General features: G+C 39.7%; 1 pseudogene; it reads left to right on the top strand.

Moving 5' to 3' along the window:
* The window catches only part of LOC125868562 (putative E3 ubiquitin-protein ligase RF298), a 37,604-nt pseudogene that overhangs the window by 7,798 nt on the left and 14,128 nt on the right, over positions 1-15,678 (top strand).

Below are 15,678 nucleotides of genomic sequence, written 5' to 3' on the forward strand. Positions count from 1 at the left end.
CTAGGCTCATGGTAATGGTTATCGATTAGAGAAACTCTCCACAAGTAAAGTATATTATTTTCATGTTACTTTCATTGCATATTTTATTGTAAAGCTTAAATGGTTTTCACTTCATGTTCATGTATTTATTCAGTTGAGTATATATCTATATCTATTGCAGTCCTTTCATTCAATTATTTGTTCTTCATCTATATTACATACTCGTACATTCAATGTAGTGATGTCATTCGACATGTATATTTTAATGATACATATACAGGTTTTTAGGATCCTCAACAAGACTCTGTTGAGATCACTTCATCTGCTCGTCAGCTTTCGAGTGAGGTCTCCTTGCTTTCGGAGGAATCCAGTTTTATGAGTTTTTAGTATTAGTAGCATTTTGAGTAGTCGTGGGTCTTGTCCCGACATTCGTCCACATATAGTAGAGGCTTTATAGATAGACAATTTTGGAGAGTCTTAGGATCCTCAACAAGACTCTGTTGAGATCACTTCATCCGCTTGTCAGCTTTCGAGTGAGGTCTCCTTGCTTCCGGAGGACTCCAGTTTTATGAGTTTTTAGTATTAGTAGCATTTTGAGTAGTCGTGGGTCTTGTCCTGACATTCGTCCACATATAGTAGAGGCTTCACAGATAGACAATTTTGGAGAGTCTTTCAGTTTTCAGATGTTTTATTTAAGCTTATTATTATTACTCAGTATATTCAACAAAGTTTTGAGATTTAGTAAGGTGTTTTAAACATTTCTTTCAATTTAATACTCATGTATGCTTGAGTTAGTCTTCCACTTGTAGTCAGCCAGGATAAGGGTTCGCTTGGGGACCAGTAATGGTTCTCTAGTGCCGGCTACGTCTAGGGTGTAGGCTCAGATCGTGATAGGTATCACCAACATCATTGGCAATCTTGGCACAATTTTTGTTGACACGGTAAGAATAAGTATGTAAAGATAAATCTTGACACAACTAGTAGAAATGCACTAATGCTTGCAGGAAACCTTGTTTCCATACTTACTAGTGGAACTATTCATGCTACTAGTAGCATCCTTAAGACCTAAAAACTATGATTGGGAAACTAAAAGTAGATCATTGTGGTTGAAAAGGGAAAGAGTGAGTAGCCACCATAAGAGTACAAAGAGGAAAAACTCAACAAAGTCAAGTGGGGAAACGGTTCCACATTTGTGATACAACTCATGTTGGTAAGTCTGAAAAATTCAATTTATCTGCAACTTCAGTGTGACAGTATATGTGCTCGATGATTAACTAAGTTGCAAACTTGATAATGCAGGGCAGTTTAGCAAGGAATACTTCACATTCTAAGTTGTAATAGTGAAAATAGTGGCACTTTTGTTTTCAATAGTACATTAATGAGTTGTTTGAATTTGTTTGGGATCGTCTGTGAAAACATTGGAAAGACTCTAAGAGTAAAGTCTTTAGTCTCTACTAAAATAAATTTAGACAATAGAAATTTTTAGCTACCTATAACAATTTTATACATGTCAAAACTCAAAAGTGAAAATAAGTTGTGAGAGTTGTCACCACACTTAAGAGTTCAAACATTTTAAAAGAATCATAAAACTTCCCAAAGGGTTTTTGTTAGGATCTTTAGGGAAGGATCGATTCACAAGGTGATATATAAATTTGGCTCATTAAAGGGAGGCTGAAACCTTAGAGTTCAATGGAAGAGAGAACTCCAATAGCTCTTTAAAGGGGGACTGAGGCTTCCAAGAATGCTCATTCAATCCCATATAACCAACAGTTGTCAAAACCTTTTACCCAAATAGCTCAAACCTTGCAGCCCGAAGTTGTTGTTGCTAGTGCAGCCCCTTAAGAAGTTGAGTCTAAAAGTTCACATGTTTGTCAAGCAAGTTCCACACCTCTTTCAGAAGTAGAGGCTAAATCAAAAGCAGCAGTTTTAGAATTGATGCAAGTTTAAAGAAAAAGAAATTGTTAGCTGAGGTGGAATCTGGATGTTGGTGTGTCAAGTTAGTTAGTTGCAACAATGCAAGTTCTGAAGTTTGTTAACCTAGAGTCTGTCAAAAGAGGTTACTGATAATTCCATTATATAGTCTAGTACATTCCTTCAAGTATATAAAGCTAAGATGTAGATTATATTGAACATTAATTCTGTTATGATAATAATATATTCTCACTCTTCTTCTACAATTCTACAACTCTATTCTCGCCAGCCATGGAGCCTTAGTCTAGCATAAATGCCCTTGACAACAAAACTATTTCTTTTGCGAAGCCAGATTATTATGATGAGCCTCTGGGGAAATATGTCCCTCAAAATAAGAGAGATGAAGCTACATTGTTGTTAATTTCCCATTTGAAGACACTATGGAATGAATTCCAAGGGTGTTCTGATTGGTCAAATGAGAAGGGAATGAAGGCTACTCAGAGGCTTGGCAAGGACAATGATGAGCTTAAAATGTTGAGGCAAGAAAGAGAAGATGATGAAAAAGTTCACCGGGAAATGCAAATGGCGGAGGAAAACGCCATAGAGAGGATTATGGAGATGGAGCAAGCATTCGTAAATACTAATTCCATGATTAAAACAACTAATTATGGTCTTAGCACTTTGGAAAGGTATAATGTTGGACCAAAGAAGGAGATGGAGGCCTTAATGCTCTGACTGGTGTGTATGCTATGAACATGAACAATGCTTTAACAAAGGTGCAGGAAGCAGTAAAGAAGTTTCAAGCAGCGAAGCGGAGAAATGCTCATTTGAGGAGGATTTGTCTGCTATCAAGCAGGAAAAAGTTGTTTTACTGCAGCAGCAAGAGAAAGCCAACAAGGTTGTGTACCAGCTTAAGGTATTTTTATTCTGTTAGTGAAACTTCATTGCCTAGTTGATCAAGGTAAATTGTTTTTTTACCAATATAGTTAGTGTTTTAGATTCTTCATCCCGTTAATGACTTGTTAATACAGTATCGATCATAATGTTAGTTCTTTTTTACTTATTACCTTCGGTAATAGTGGTTCAAGCATTCCTCCAATTATAAAAAATAAATTTGTTAATATTTATGAATTTCAAGTCCTATCGGATAATCAAAATAGGAGGAAAAGGAGAAACAGAGGTTTCTACAGCAAGCTAATTCCCTGAAAGCTGAAAGAGAGCAACTTCGTGTTAAGGGAAAAGTGGAGAAAGATAGTTTTATAGAATAGGTAGAGAGAAACAAGAAAAAAAATAAAGAAGATATCCTAAAGTGTGAGAGTGAAATCATATCATAACATACCAGGCAAGTCCTCCGGTTCCTATTTCTAAACATCAGTCTCAGCAATGGCATCAAGCAAAATCATCTTCCGGTAGATCTTCTTCTTCAAATAGTATAGAACAAGTTCCTCATCAGTCGGATGAAACCTAAAACCCGGTGGAAAAACATTCTTTGATGATGCAAAACCAGCAAATAAATTTGAATCAGATAACTCAAACATCTTCATCTATTCACTAATCAAAAAAATTCCTTGTCGCTACAAAGAAGAAAAATAGAGGCACTTAAACAAGGCATTTGTTGCGACCAAATCGCACATGCAAGTGCACGTGGTCGTTCAAGTATTAAAGGGGCTCTTATAAAGAGCTGGGTATCGTACCCACAGGGACTTACGCTTAGAATCACTCAATTTCTCAAACTTTCAGCTAAGCACAAGTGTATCAAAATTTCAAAAGTGATTTATTATCTAATTTTAAGATTGTAACAAAATATAAGAAACGCGATTCAATTTCAAGGGTTTAAAAACAGTGACTGGGTAAAGTCCAGGGTTGCAACTTTCATCAAGATTCATGCAATTACTATCATTTAAATGGTTTTACATCAACTATCGAATCAATGAATCACAAGGTTAAATGTATGATCATGGTCTCCCAACCTCTAATCGCCTACGATAAATAACACCCTAACTACATCTTTGAGCGGAGATAGGATGGATTAAGTATCGAGCATTACTATTTCTTCCTGTATAGAGACCCAAGCATGGTTTCTAGGTATATCCCTATCCTAGATACAAATTAACCCTACTTATTAAGAATTAATCATGCTCCTTATCTCCCAGTTCTATCCTCTTATTCCACTCCTGAGTTCAATTTGGACAATATATTTATTTCAATGGTGATCAGTCATGAAATATGGAAAGCAAGAACATAAGAAAGATTCATGTTATAATTGAAATTAACCCAATAAAAACTCAATAGATTACAATCATCCTGTAGCCACAGCCCTAGAACTAGGGTACTTAGCTACTCATAATCCAAGATACGATCAAGCAATGTTCAATAAACATAAAGAGATCGAAAGGAAAAGAGTTTAGGAAAGAACCCTAAAAATGGTGAAAACGTTTTCCCTAGTCGTCGTTCTTCTAAACCCAGAAAAAGAATAATTTAATAAAATAAACTAATGACCTATTTATACTAAAAGTCGAAACGGCCAAAAAATGGAGTCAAGGGTGCGACGCGGAGGCATTCCTGGATTTCGCTCTTATATCTTTTCTCTTCTCCGTGACGCGGCAGCTACACGGACCACTATGCCTCAATTTGACTCTCGCGAATCAATTCAGGACTCCCTCTCTGCGACGCAGAGGCATAACTAGGATTTGATTAGCGAGTAAACCCACTTCTCCGCGACGCAACTGCTACACAAAGGGTTTTGCCTCAAAAGTCATTTTACGACCCAAACTCAAAATTCCTCTCGGCGACGCGGAGAGGATATGGAGAGGACTTGATTTGCATTTCTTCAATCCTCTTCCTTTCAGCTCGGATCCTTTATGTTTCCCATTGTCCATTTTCGTGCTTGTTTCTCGAATTAAGCTCACCTACACAACCAATCATGTTGGTTAGCTCATAAACAACCAAAAGACTCGATAAGACTATAAACAAACACATATTGAATTCAAACTTGGCTTAAATATGGGCATTATTCGATTTCTAGGCATGTAAATATGCCTAAGATCACTACCCCACAATTAGATCTTTGTTCGTCCTCGAACAACTTACTAACTACTCCTAGACCTATACTCACTACTATGGTATTTGTGTATCCGCCACTTTCTTCCAAGGATCTGTAACCAATTAACACATGCATGATTTCATTCAAAGTATGCATGACTCGTGTAATTCACTTGACAACTTTTAGCAACCAACACATTCAACAACATGTGCACCATTACATATCACCTATCCTTCATACAACAAGTGCACCTCATTCCAAAGAATAGTCCACACACTCAACTCAGCAAATTGAATATACTTTAAGGACTATGCAAACAAGGTACACTCTCACTCAACAATAACATCAAACATGTATGCATTGATAACCATAGGCTTGCCCATTATGTACATCTCTACTAATAAAGTGTGCTATGCTAAAAATCAAACAGGACTTGTTCTGGTTGGAATGTATGCTTAAGGTAAGGGAGGATTCATTTAGATAAAATTAGTGACTTATCCTCCCTAATGCATCATATTCAACTTTCCTCTTACATTCACAACTTTTTCTTTTCGTCAGCCCCCTCCTTCTTCATAGGTTTCCACTAGTGTTACCAACCTTGCCTTTATTTGTTACTTGCCCCTTTATTTCTTTTTTATTTTTTTGACACTCAACAATAGCCACCCTTGACTTAGAGATTTTTCTCGAGTTAAGGTGCACAATGCCCTTGTTAGGGCCAGGTCCATCATTAAGGTATTCACTAAGTTTGCCACCTACAACTTAGGTTTCCCCTAGTCGAAGTGCACAATGTCTTAAGGACTAGGGCAAATCTCAGATTAAAACTCATGGGGTATCATCTTACCTCCGCTTTCATTCTTCCCCGTCAAACTACACATTTCCACCCTATTTACTCTTTCCGCTATTTTCACTTTTCCTCCTAACATCGTCCATTAGGGATTTGGGATCAAAGCTAACGGTATCAATAAAAGGGATTCGGCTTCATTATGTGGGTTAGAACAAAATCAAGGCTAAAAAGGCTCAATTTGGGCTATACTAGGGATATTATTTATGAATAGGCTAAAATTCCAGACAATTCAAAGAAAGTGTATTATCATCTTTTAAACACAGTGACACTTATATTTCGCTTCAATAACAAGCCGGGAAAGTTCTTAACTCAGATGCATTCATGGATATTACAACAACTCACCACTCATGGCACAAGTTATACTCAAGACTGGATCAATTACAGCAACACAATCAGATCATGCACTAGGTCCAAATAAAGCTTAAGTTGCATCATTCAAGTCATATACAAAAAAGTTCAGTTGCATTCACATATCAGTTTCAAGCATGCTTTTCATACATATTCCTTTCAGAATTTCAGCTTCAGCACAACCCATCCTAAGACTCAATGACGAAATTTCCCTTAAGACGGTCGTCATCTATCTATCATTGGGCAACGTGACTCAACTACAACTACTGATTCAATCCTACGAAGACAAAATCTTTTTATATTTTGTACGGTTCAAAGGCACTATCCTTGGCCAAAGAACTGAAAAGAACCTCCAAGGAACCTAAAATAAAACAAAGACAAAACAAAAGACTCTAACAATGTTTATCAATAAATATATATACAGACCAGATATGTTTTTCACCCCTCACCCCACATTTATACAATAACACTGTCCCCATTGCTTTACAAAAATTCAGAATAGTTCAAGAGGTAAGGTGAAAACACTCCCTGATCAGTCCTCTATCGCATTACCCCCAACAGCCTCACACTCGGCCTGATCTAGGTCTACCTCCTCATCCGAGTCGGACTCCACATCTGAGCTAGTGCACACATTCTCCTCATCGGTTGGTATATCATTATTGACCGCATCACGAAACTCACTTGATCTGAGCATGGCCATTCAGAGGGTAGCGCCTCTCGACCTCGCCTAAATGCATATTAGTAGAAGCCTGGCAGCCATTCTAATGGCACAACATCTCTAAGCCATACATACTAGCCATAATCAACTCATCCCTTCTATGGCACTCAGCAGTGGTGAGAGTTGGGCCAAACTTAGTGCCAGGCCCCGTAGTCCTAGTGATGTCCATCGATGCAGGATATAGAGGTGCCATATAGTCAAAACTTTCTTTAAGGACAACTACAGCACGACACATCTGTGTAATCAAACCACCAAAAGCATACATGTACCCTTTGTGAACCCGGCCTTATGCATAGCATATTTCACAATAGCTCCAATGCTCAACTCTATGCCGGTCAATAAGGCATAGACTAAGCACACCCTGTCACGAGTAATGTCGGTGTAGTAGAGCCCAGATATCATACAGTTCATTACAACTTTTAACCAAACGCTCGTCTCCTGAAGCATGTGAGCGTAGGGAAAAGATTGGTGATATATCTTCCCGCTGTGCTTAGTCCATTGTACCGTGGACTATGGACCGCATAGAGTGTGTCGGATGGCCTGGTAAGGAGGGTGTATGATCAACCCTGTTAGAACTAGTGGGTCTGTGTCCTGCGGTGTACCTAATATGTCATTTATACATGTGGGAATGATGGGTAAATTCCTTCTTCACACCGTCACATAATGGGATCGTACCTCAGGCCCCAGTTGGCATAAAACTCCTGGACCATGTGCAAGTTGCACTCTTCCGGTTCAGCGAGGATGAACTCCATCTCTAGCTCCCTAATCTGCCTCAGGATCTGTGGGAACTCACGTGCCAGACTGTCCCTGTCGATACACACATCGGAGAATTAAGAGGCCTCGGTGTGATTTTTGTACCAAGCCTTGCCTTCCTTGGTGACCGCTTTAACTCCAAACTGCCTAGTTTGTCCTTTAGGGACTGCAGGTGTGAGTGGGATATTCCCACTTCGAGCACATTTCTTATGGCTTGACGTGGCCACTTCTTTGCCGGGGCTTTGTGAACTTGACATGTTTACATGCAATCATAACAAAGTTCAGCCCAAATGACTACATAACAGTGGTAAAGATATGGGTGGTGTGCGCACACCACTCCACACTTAGTTCAATGCAGCCTCATATTTAGTACTCAGATTTCCCAAAAATGACCAACATACTGAAGTAATTATCACGTTCATAAAACTGGATAAGCATTACAATAGCAGTTACAACCACACAACACTTAAGTAGTGTTACTCAAGACTTCACACAACTAATATAGACCCATGAATACACATTATCACCCAGCCAACACCGTTAAGCAACACTTACCATTTACGCCGTCATCACCAAAATAATGTCTACTCAAGAATTCGATACTATAGACACCTCATTTGTAATGAGAACATAATTAACCACGTATTCGACCTCACTAATGTAAGCATTCAAACCCCCATAATTCCTCATAATCAACAGGTGCCTAGCAATCAAATAATTCTACTCAAGATTTCGAATTCACATATGTTTATACATTGCCTAATTCACTCCATACCTAATAAGTAATCAAATGGATCCTTCTACCCAGACTTCAAAAACCCAATTACTTGATAGTTTAGACAACCATTCCTCACTAGGCATCACCCAATCCTCTAAGTAGTTATAAACATGCAACCCCCAAAACACCCACAAGCAACAGTGCATGATATCTACTCAAGAATTCAAAATCACCCGAAAAACAATATTGATACAGCACGACAAATGAAACACGCAGTTCCAAACCCCACAATACGAGCAAACATTAACCCTTAGCAACAAATACTCAAACAAGCCCATTATCGCAAGAACAAGATGAAAATACATACCTGGCGATGTTAGATAAGCTCGAAATTGAGAGAGAGAAGATGAAAAGTTGCCTCCGCATTACGGATTGAAGCTAGAAAATCAAACTAAAGAGAGAATGGGGGGAGAAATCGCAGGTAAAAATGGGGGAATAATGGGGTTTTTTCAGGGAAATTTGGGTTAAAAGGGAAAATGGGTCGGGTTATTTCAATTTAAAATGGGTAAAACCTGTTTCATTTAATGGAAGTCAAAAAACCTTACTTGGGCGTGCGACGCAGAGCCTAGACGGAGTCGTCTGAAAATTTAAATCCACGCGAGGCAAATAGTTATACCTCGCTCCGTGACGTGGGAATGGCACGGAGTGGCCTTTTTCATGATGTAATCATAAAGTCCCATCAAAATCAAAATATCAGGCCCACTCGCGATGTGCCATCTACACGGAGTGTTCTGCCTCCAACTAGACCAAGCGAGACAATATTTTGTCCCACCTCCGCGACGCAGCTTCATCACGAAACTGTATTATTTTTGACGTAATTATAACTTACCGTCGAATCGAAAATTAGGGTTGCACTACTCTTCACGCCATGGGTTGGAAATCAGGATTCCTACACATTTTAAGCTCAAAACCCATTAGTACAAACACGATGGGTTGCCTCCCATCCAGCGCCTTAGTTTTGGTCATGGCATGACTCATATTTTTGTATTTTTCTGAGTATGTCATTTTCTTTTTTGCTAATTTCTAAGAACTAAAATAACAAAACAAAAGAAAATAAATCCTAACTATTACAAGGGTTCACGGGTTGCCTCCCATGTAGCGCCTGATTTAACGTCGCGGCACGACCTATCTCATGACACATTCGTCATTCAATGTGAGCGCTTTAAGATCAAGATCCACATCATTCCCAAAATAGTACTTGACCCTTTGACCATTCACAACTAAAGTGGAGCTTTTATCCTTGTTCCTTAGTTCCACAGCACCATGTTGAGTCATCCTCACAACTTCAAAAGGATCACTCCACTTAGATCGAAGCTTTCTACGGAATAACCTCAACCTTGAGTTAAACAACAACACTAATTGACCAGGCTCAAACGTGCGTGACACAATATTCTTGTCATGCCACCTCTTGGTCTTCTATTTGTACAGCTTAGCATTTTCATAGGCGTGAAGCCTGAACTCTTCTACCTCGTGCAGCTGTGTTATTCTCTTCCTACCGGCTAACTCAGCATCCATATTCAACTTTTTGATCGCCCAATATGCCTTATGCTCCAATTCAGCTGGTAAGTGACATGTTTTTCCAAACACCATTCGATAAGGAGAAGTCCTTATTGGTGTCTTATATGCAGTATGGTATGCCCACAATGCATCATCTAGCTTGTCAGCCCAATCTTTTCTTTGGGCATTCACCCTTTTCTGAAGAATCTACTTGACTTCTTTATTAGACATTTCCACCTGCCCACTAGTTTGGGGATGATATGTTGTAGCCACCTTGTGTCTCACCCCATATTTAGCAAACAAATTATGCACTGAATTGTTAATAAAGTGCGTACCTCCATCACTGATCATAGCCCTTGGAGTTCCGAACCTGGTGAAGATGTGTTTTCGGATGAAATTTATAACCACTTTTTCATCATTGGATGGTAATGCAATAGCCTCCACCCACTTTGACATGTAATCCACTGCGACTAAGATGTATTGATTACCCCGGGACGATGGGAATGGTCCCATGAAGTCTATTCCCCAGACATTGAAGATTTCCACCCCCAATATATTGCTCAAGGGCATCTCATACCTTCTCGAAATGGTCCCCATCCTCTGACACTGATCACAACCCTTCACAAACATAGCAGCATCTTTAAAAAGAGTAGACCAAAAGAAGCTAGATTGTAATACCTTATGTGCAGTTCGTTTGCCCCCGTGGTGTCCACTATATAGGGAAGAGTGACAACTCTCCAACACTTTTGTCGCCTCCTGTTTAGCTATACACCTTCTCATCATCTGATCAGGTCCCTGCATAAATAAGAAGGGTTCATCCCCTATGTAGAAGTGTGCATCATACTTCAGCCTCTATTTTTGATGTGTTGAGGCCCCAGATGGAAATAAACCACTCACTAGCAAATTTACAATATTAGCATACAAAGTCACTTGAGCAAGGTCCAAAACAAGCAATTCCTCATCAGGAAACTCTTCACAAATCTACCCCTCATTTTTCACATGAGATGAATCCTCCAATCTGGACAAATGATCAGCTATCTAGTTCTCAGTTCCCTTCCTATCTCTTATCTCTAGATCAAACTCTTGTAGTAGCAAAATCCACCTAATCAACCTCGATTTGGCATCCTTCTTGTTAAACAAATATCGGATTACAGCATGATTAGTGTAGACTATAACTTTGGTTCCCACCACGTATGATCTGAACTTATCAAATGCGAACACTAATGGCAGCATCTCCTTCTCAGTAACAGTATAATTTGATTGGGCTGTATCAAGTGTCTTACTTGCATAGTAGATGGAATGAAACATCTTATCTTTCCACTGCCCAAGCACTGCCCCAACCACTATGTCACTGACATCACACATAAGCTCAAATGGAACCTCTCAATTTGGAGCAATCAGAATAGGAGCTTCTATTAACCTTTTCTTTAGCAACTCAAATGCCTACAAACACTTCTCATCAAAAACAAATTTCATCTCTTTCTCTAGCAGGCTGCACATGGGTCTTGCAGTCTTAGAGAAGTCATTGATGAAACTCCTATAAAACCCAGCATATCCTAGGAAGCTTCTAACTCCCTTCACTGTGATGGGGGTGGCAACTTCTCAATAACCTCTACTTTGGCTTTGTCAACTTCCAGCCCATTTTGGGAGATCCTGTGCCCCAACACAATTCCCTCTCGAACTAGAAAGTGACACTTCTCCCAATTCAGCACCAAATTTGTTTCTTCACACCTAGCAAGAACTCTGTCCAGATTAGTCAAACAACGTTCAAAAGACTCACCAAACACCAAGAAGTCGTCCATGAACACTTCAACAAAATCCTCCACCATATCATGGAAGATTGCCATCATGCATCTCTGAAATGTTGCCGATGCATTGCACAAGCCGAATGGCATGTGCTTGAACGCATACGTGCCATACGAACAAGTAATGGTGGTCTTCTTCTGGTCCTCTGGTGCAATAACAATCTGATTGTACCCTAAGTAGCCATCAAGAAAACAGTAGTACTCCTGGCCTGCCAACCTATCCAACATTTGATCAATGAAAGGAACCGAATATTGGTACTTTCTGGTGGCATCGTTCAACTTCCTGTAGTCCATGCAGATCCGCCGCCCTATCACTGATCTTGTGGGTATTAACTCATTCTTCTCATTAGTCACCACTGTCATTCTGCCCTTCTTAGGCACACACTGTACTAGACTTACCCATTTACTGTCTGATATTGGGTACACAATCCATGCATCCAACCACTTGATCACCTCTTTTCATACCACATTCTTCATCAATGGGTTTAGTCTCCGCTGATGTTGTGCACTCAGCTTATACCCTTCATCCATATAGATTTTATGCATGCACAATGCGGGACTGATCCCATGGATGTCGGACATTTTCCAACCCAGAGCTGCTTTCCTCTTGTTTAGGATGATTAATGTTGCTTCCACCTGTGCATCAGACAATGATGCAGACAAAATAACCGGTAAAATTTTCCCTTCACCCAAAAATGCATTCCTGAGGTAGGCTGTCAATGTTTTTAACTCCATCTTGTACTTCTTCAATGGAGGGCTTGGGTGGAGGACCCAACACCCTATTTAAAGGCTCTCATCGATCTCCAGATGTACCTACAAGTGCCACATCAAGAAATTGCTCAATTTCCTGTGCTTCAGCATCCCCATAAATATCATCCCCTACTAACACTCGCTCTAAAGGGTCCTTAGATGCAATGTAGCGAGCTCTGCCTCAAGATTTATTACCGTTATGGCAGACAACTCCTCATACACATCTGGCAGCTTTAATGTTTTATACACGTCGAACACCTCCACTTTATCATGTGCTCACATAATAAGTTGCCCTGCTGCTACATCTATCATATCCCGCCTAGTAGCTAAGAAAGGTCTTTCCTAAGATGAATGGGACCTCAGGATATGGCTCAAAATTTAGCATAACAAAATCTACTAGGATAATCAACGATCCCACTTGCACTAAACCATCCTCTACAACGCCCTCAGGCCTATCTACAGATCTATCAGCCAACTGTAAGATTATGGTAGTAGGTTTAGGACTACCCAACCCCAGGTTTTGTACAAAGAAGTTGGCATCAAATTTATACTAGTCCTAGATCACATAATCATCGCGCATGAATGCTTTGCCCTATAGTGATCTGAACTGTACCCGAATCTTTCAGTTTAGTGGAAAACCTATTTTGGATCTTGGAGTTGTACTCTTCAGTAAGTGCAACAGTTTCATATTCAGTTAGTCTCCTTTTATTCGCCACAATCTCCTTCACATATTTTGCATACTTGGGTATACCCTGCAAAACATCTACCAATGGCAAGTTAATGTGAACTTATTTCAAAAGAGAAAGGAACTTACCAAAACATTCATCCTCCTTCTATTTCTTGAACTTTTGAGGGAATGGAAGAGGTTGTTTCACTATTGGTGGCACTCTTTCTTTTTATACAACAACTTCACCCTCCTTGGGTTCACTTTCTTTATTCACAGTTTCAGTATTCCTTTTCTTAGGAGCTAACTCCTCCAATTGCAAACCACTGCGAGTACCTACTGCGTTTACCTGCTTCGGATTTGGATCAGTGTTACCCGGTAAACCTCCTTGCAATCATGAGTTCTGGGCACTAGCAAAATGCCCGAATTGCTTCTCCAGATTCTGTGTAGCCAACTGATTATTTCTCACATCAGCAGCTAACTGGGCTTGGTCAGCCATGATATTTTTCAGCATCTCGTCCATGCTCATGTTATCAAACTGCTTATTAGGCTTCTCTCGTTGGGCCTGTGGTTGGTACCCCTATGCATTTCCTTAGGGTCTATACTGATTCTGGCCTTGACCCTAATTTTGGATTTCCACCCCAAGAAAATTTTGCATGGTTGCGCCAACTCGGGTTGTAAGAATTTCCATAATTCTACTGGCCTCCTCCTCGTTGGGCATTGCCTACAAAATTAATAGAGTCCAGGTTTGCACCACATACCTCTACACTATGATCACCCCCTTCACAGATCGCACACCAAGATGGTGGTTGTTGAACTGCATTTACCTGCGCGGGGTATTGTCCCAATGCTAGATTACTGAAGTGGGTTTTCATCATATTCTGCATAGTAGCAATCTGTGCAGTTATGGTAGTCACGACATCTACTTCTAGCATACTTGCAGTTTTCTAAATCACAGGTTTCACCCCTCCTCCGTTCCATTCGGGACTGCCCTGCGAGATCCTGTTCAGCAAGGCAAATAGTTCAGCGTATGTCTTCTCCAAAGCCTGACCACCTGCAGCTGAATCAAGTTGAATTTTGGTGTTAGGCTCCAATCCTTCAATAAAGGTATGGACCAACACCTCATTAGATTGATGATGATGTGGGCAGCTCATCAACATCGATTTAAACCTATCCCAAGCTTGGTACAAGTTCTCCTCCAATTTTTGTCTAAAACTTAAGATGTCACTCCTCAACTTAGCTGTTTTCCCAAATGGAAAAAATCTAATGAGGAACTTCTGTGCTAGATCATTCCAGGAGGTTATAGAGTTAGCGGGCTCAGAGTTCAACCATCTTTTTGTTTCCCCAAGCAGAGAAAAGGGGAATAAAGTGAGCCTCATATAATCCACATTCACTCCAGCTGGCGTGTAAGTATCACTGATCTCGAGGAAATTCTGAATGTGAATTGTTGGATCCTCGTGCGATAGACCAGTGAACTCCCCATTGGTGTGCACTAGTTCCACCATACTCTACTTTAATTCAAATCTTCCACCAGCTTCAGGTTTTTGAATACATGATGTCACATTGGTGGGACGTGGGATTGCCACGTCTCTTACCTTCATCTCAGCCATTATTGTTTCAGGTTCCTCTTGCTCAACACTTGCTACTAGAGATGTTGGTTCACTAGCAACAAGAGGGACTGGTATGTGAGTCGTCTTTGCCTTCTCCAGTAGTGAACGAATCTTTCCGGTTCTGCTAGAGGTGATACCCATCCTTGATCGTCGTCCAGTTTGAATTTCCAGAATAATCTGCAACAATGAATTGCTAAGATCAAGTTGTCAACACTTGTTTTTTAACTTAAGAGATCAAAAAAATTAGATAATTTATAATTCTAAAGTCCCCGGCAGCGGCGCCAAAAACATGTTGCATCCAAATCGCACACGCAAGTGCACGTGGTCATTCAAGTATTAAAGTGGCTCTTATAAAGAGCCGAGTATCGTACCCACAGGGACCTATGCTTAGAATCACTCAATTTCTCTAACTTTCAGTTAAGCACAAGTGTATCAAAATTTCAAACGTGATTTATAATCTAATTCTAAGATTGTAACAAAATATAATAAATGCGATTCAATTTCAAGGGTTTAAAACAGTGATTGGGTAAAGTCCAGGGCTGCAACTTTTATCAAGATTCATGCAATTATTATCATTTAAATGGGTTTACATCAACTATTGAATCAATTAATCACAGGGTTAAATGTATGTTCATGGTCTCCCGACCTCTAATCGCCTACGATAAAGAATACCCTAACTATATTGTTGAGCGAGGATGGGATGGATTAAGTATTGAGCATTACAATTTCTTCCAGTATAGTGACCCATGCATGGTTTCTAGGTATATCCCTATCCTAGATACAAATTAACCCTAGTTATAAAGAATTAATCATGCTCCTTATGTCCCACGTTCTATCCTCTTATTCCTCTCCCAAGTTCAATTTGGACAATATATTTATTTCAATGGTGATCAGTCACGAAATATGGAAAGCAAGAATATAAGAAAGATTCATATGATAATTGACATTAACCCAATAAAAACTTAATAGATTACAATC

Source organism: Solanum stenotomum, chromosome 6, assembly GCF_019186545.1.
Source record: "Solanum stenotomum isolate F172 chromosome 6, ASM1918654v1, whole genome shotgun sequence".
NCBI lineage: Eukaryota > Viridiplantae > Streptophyta > Magnoliopsida > Solanales > Solanaceae > Solanum > Solanum stenotomum.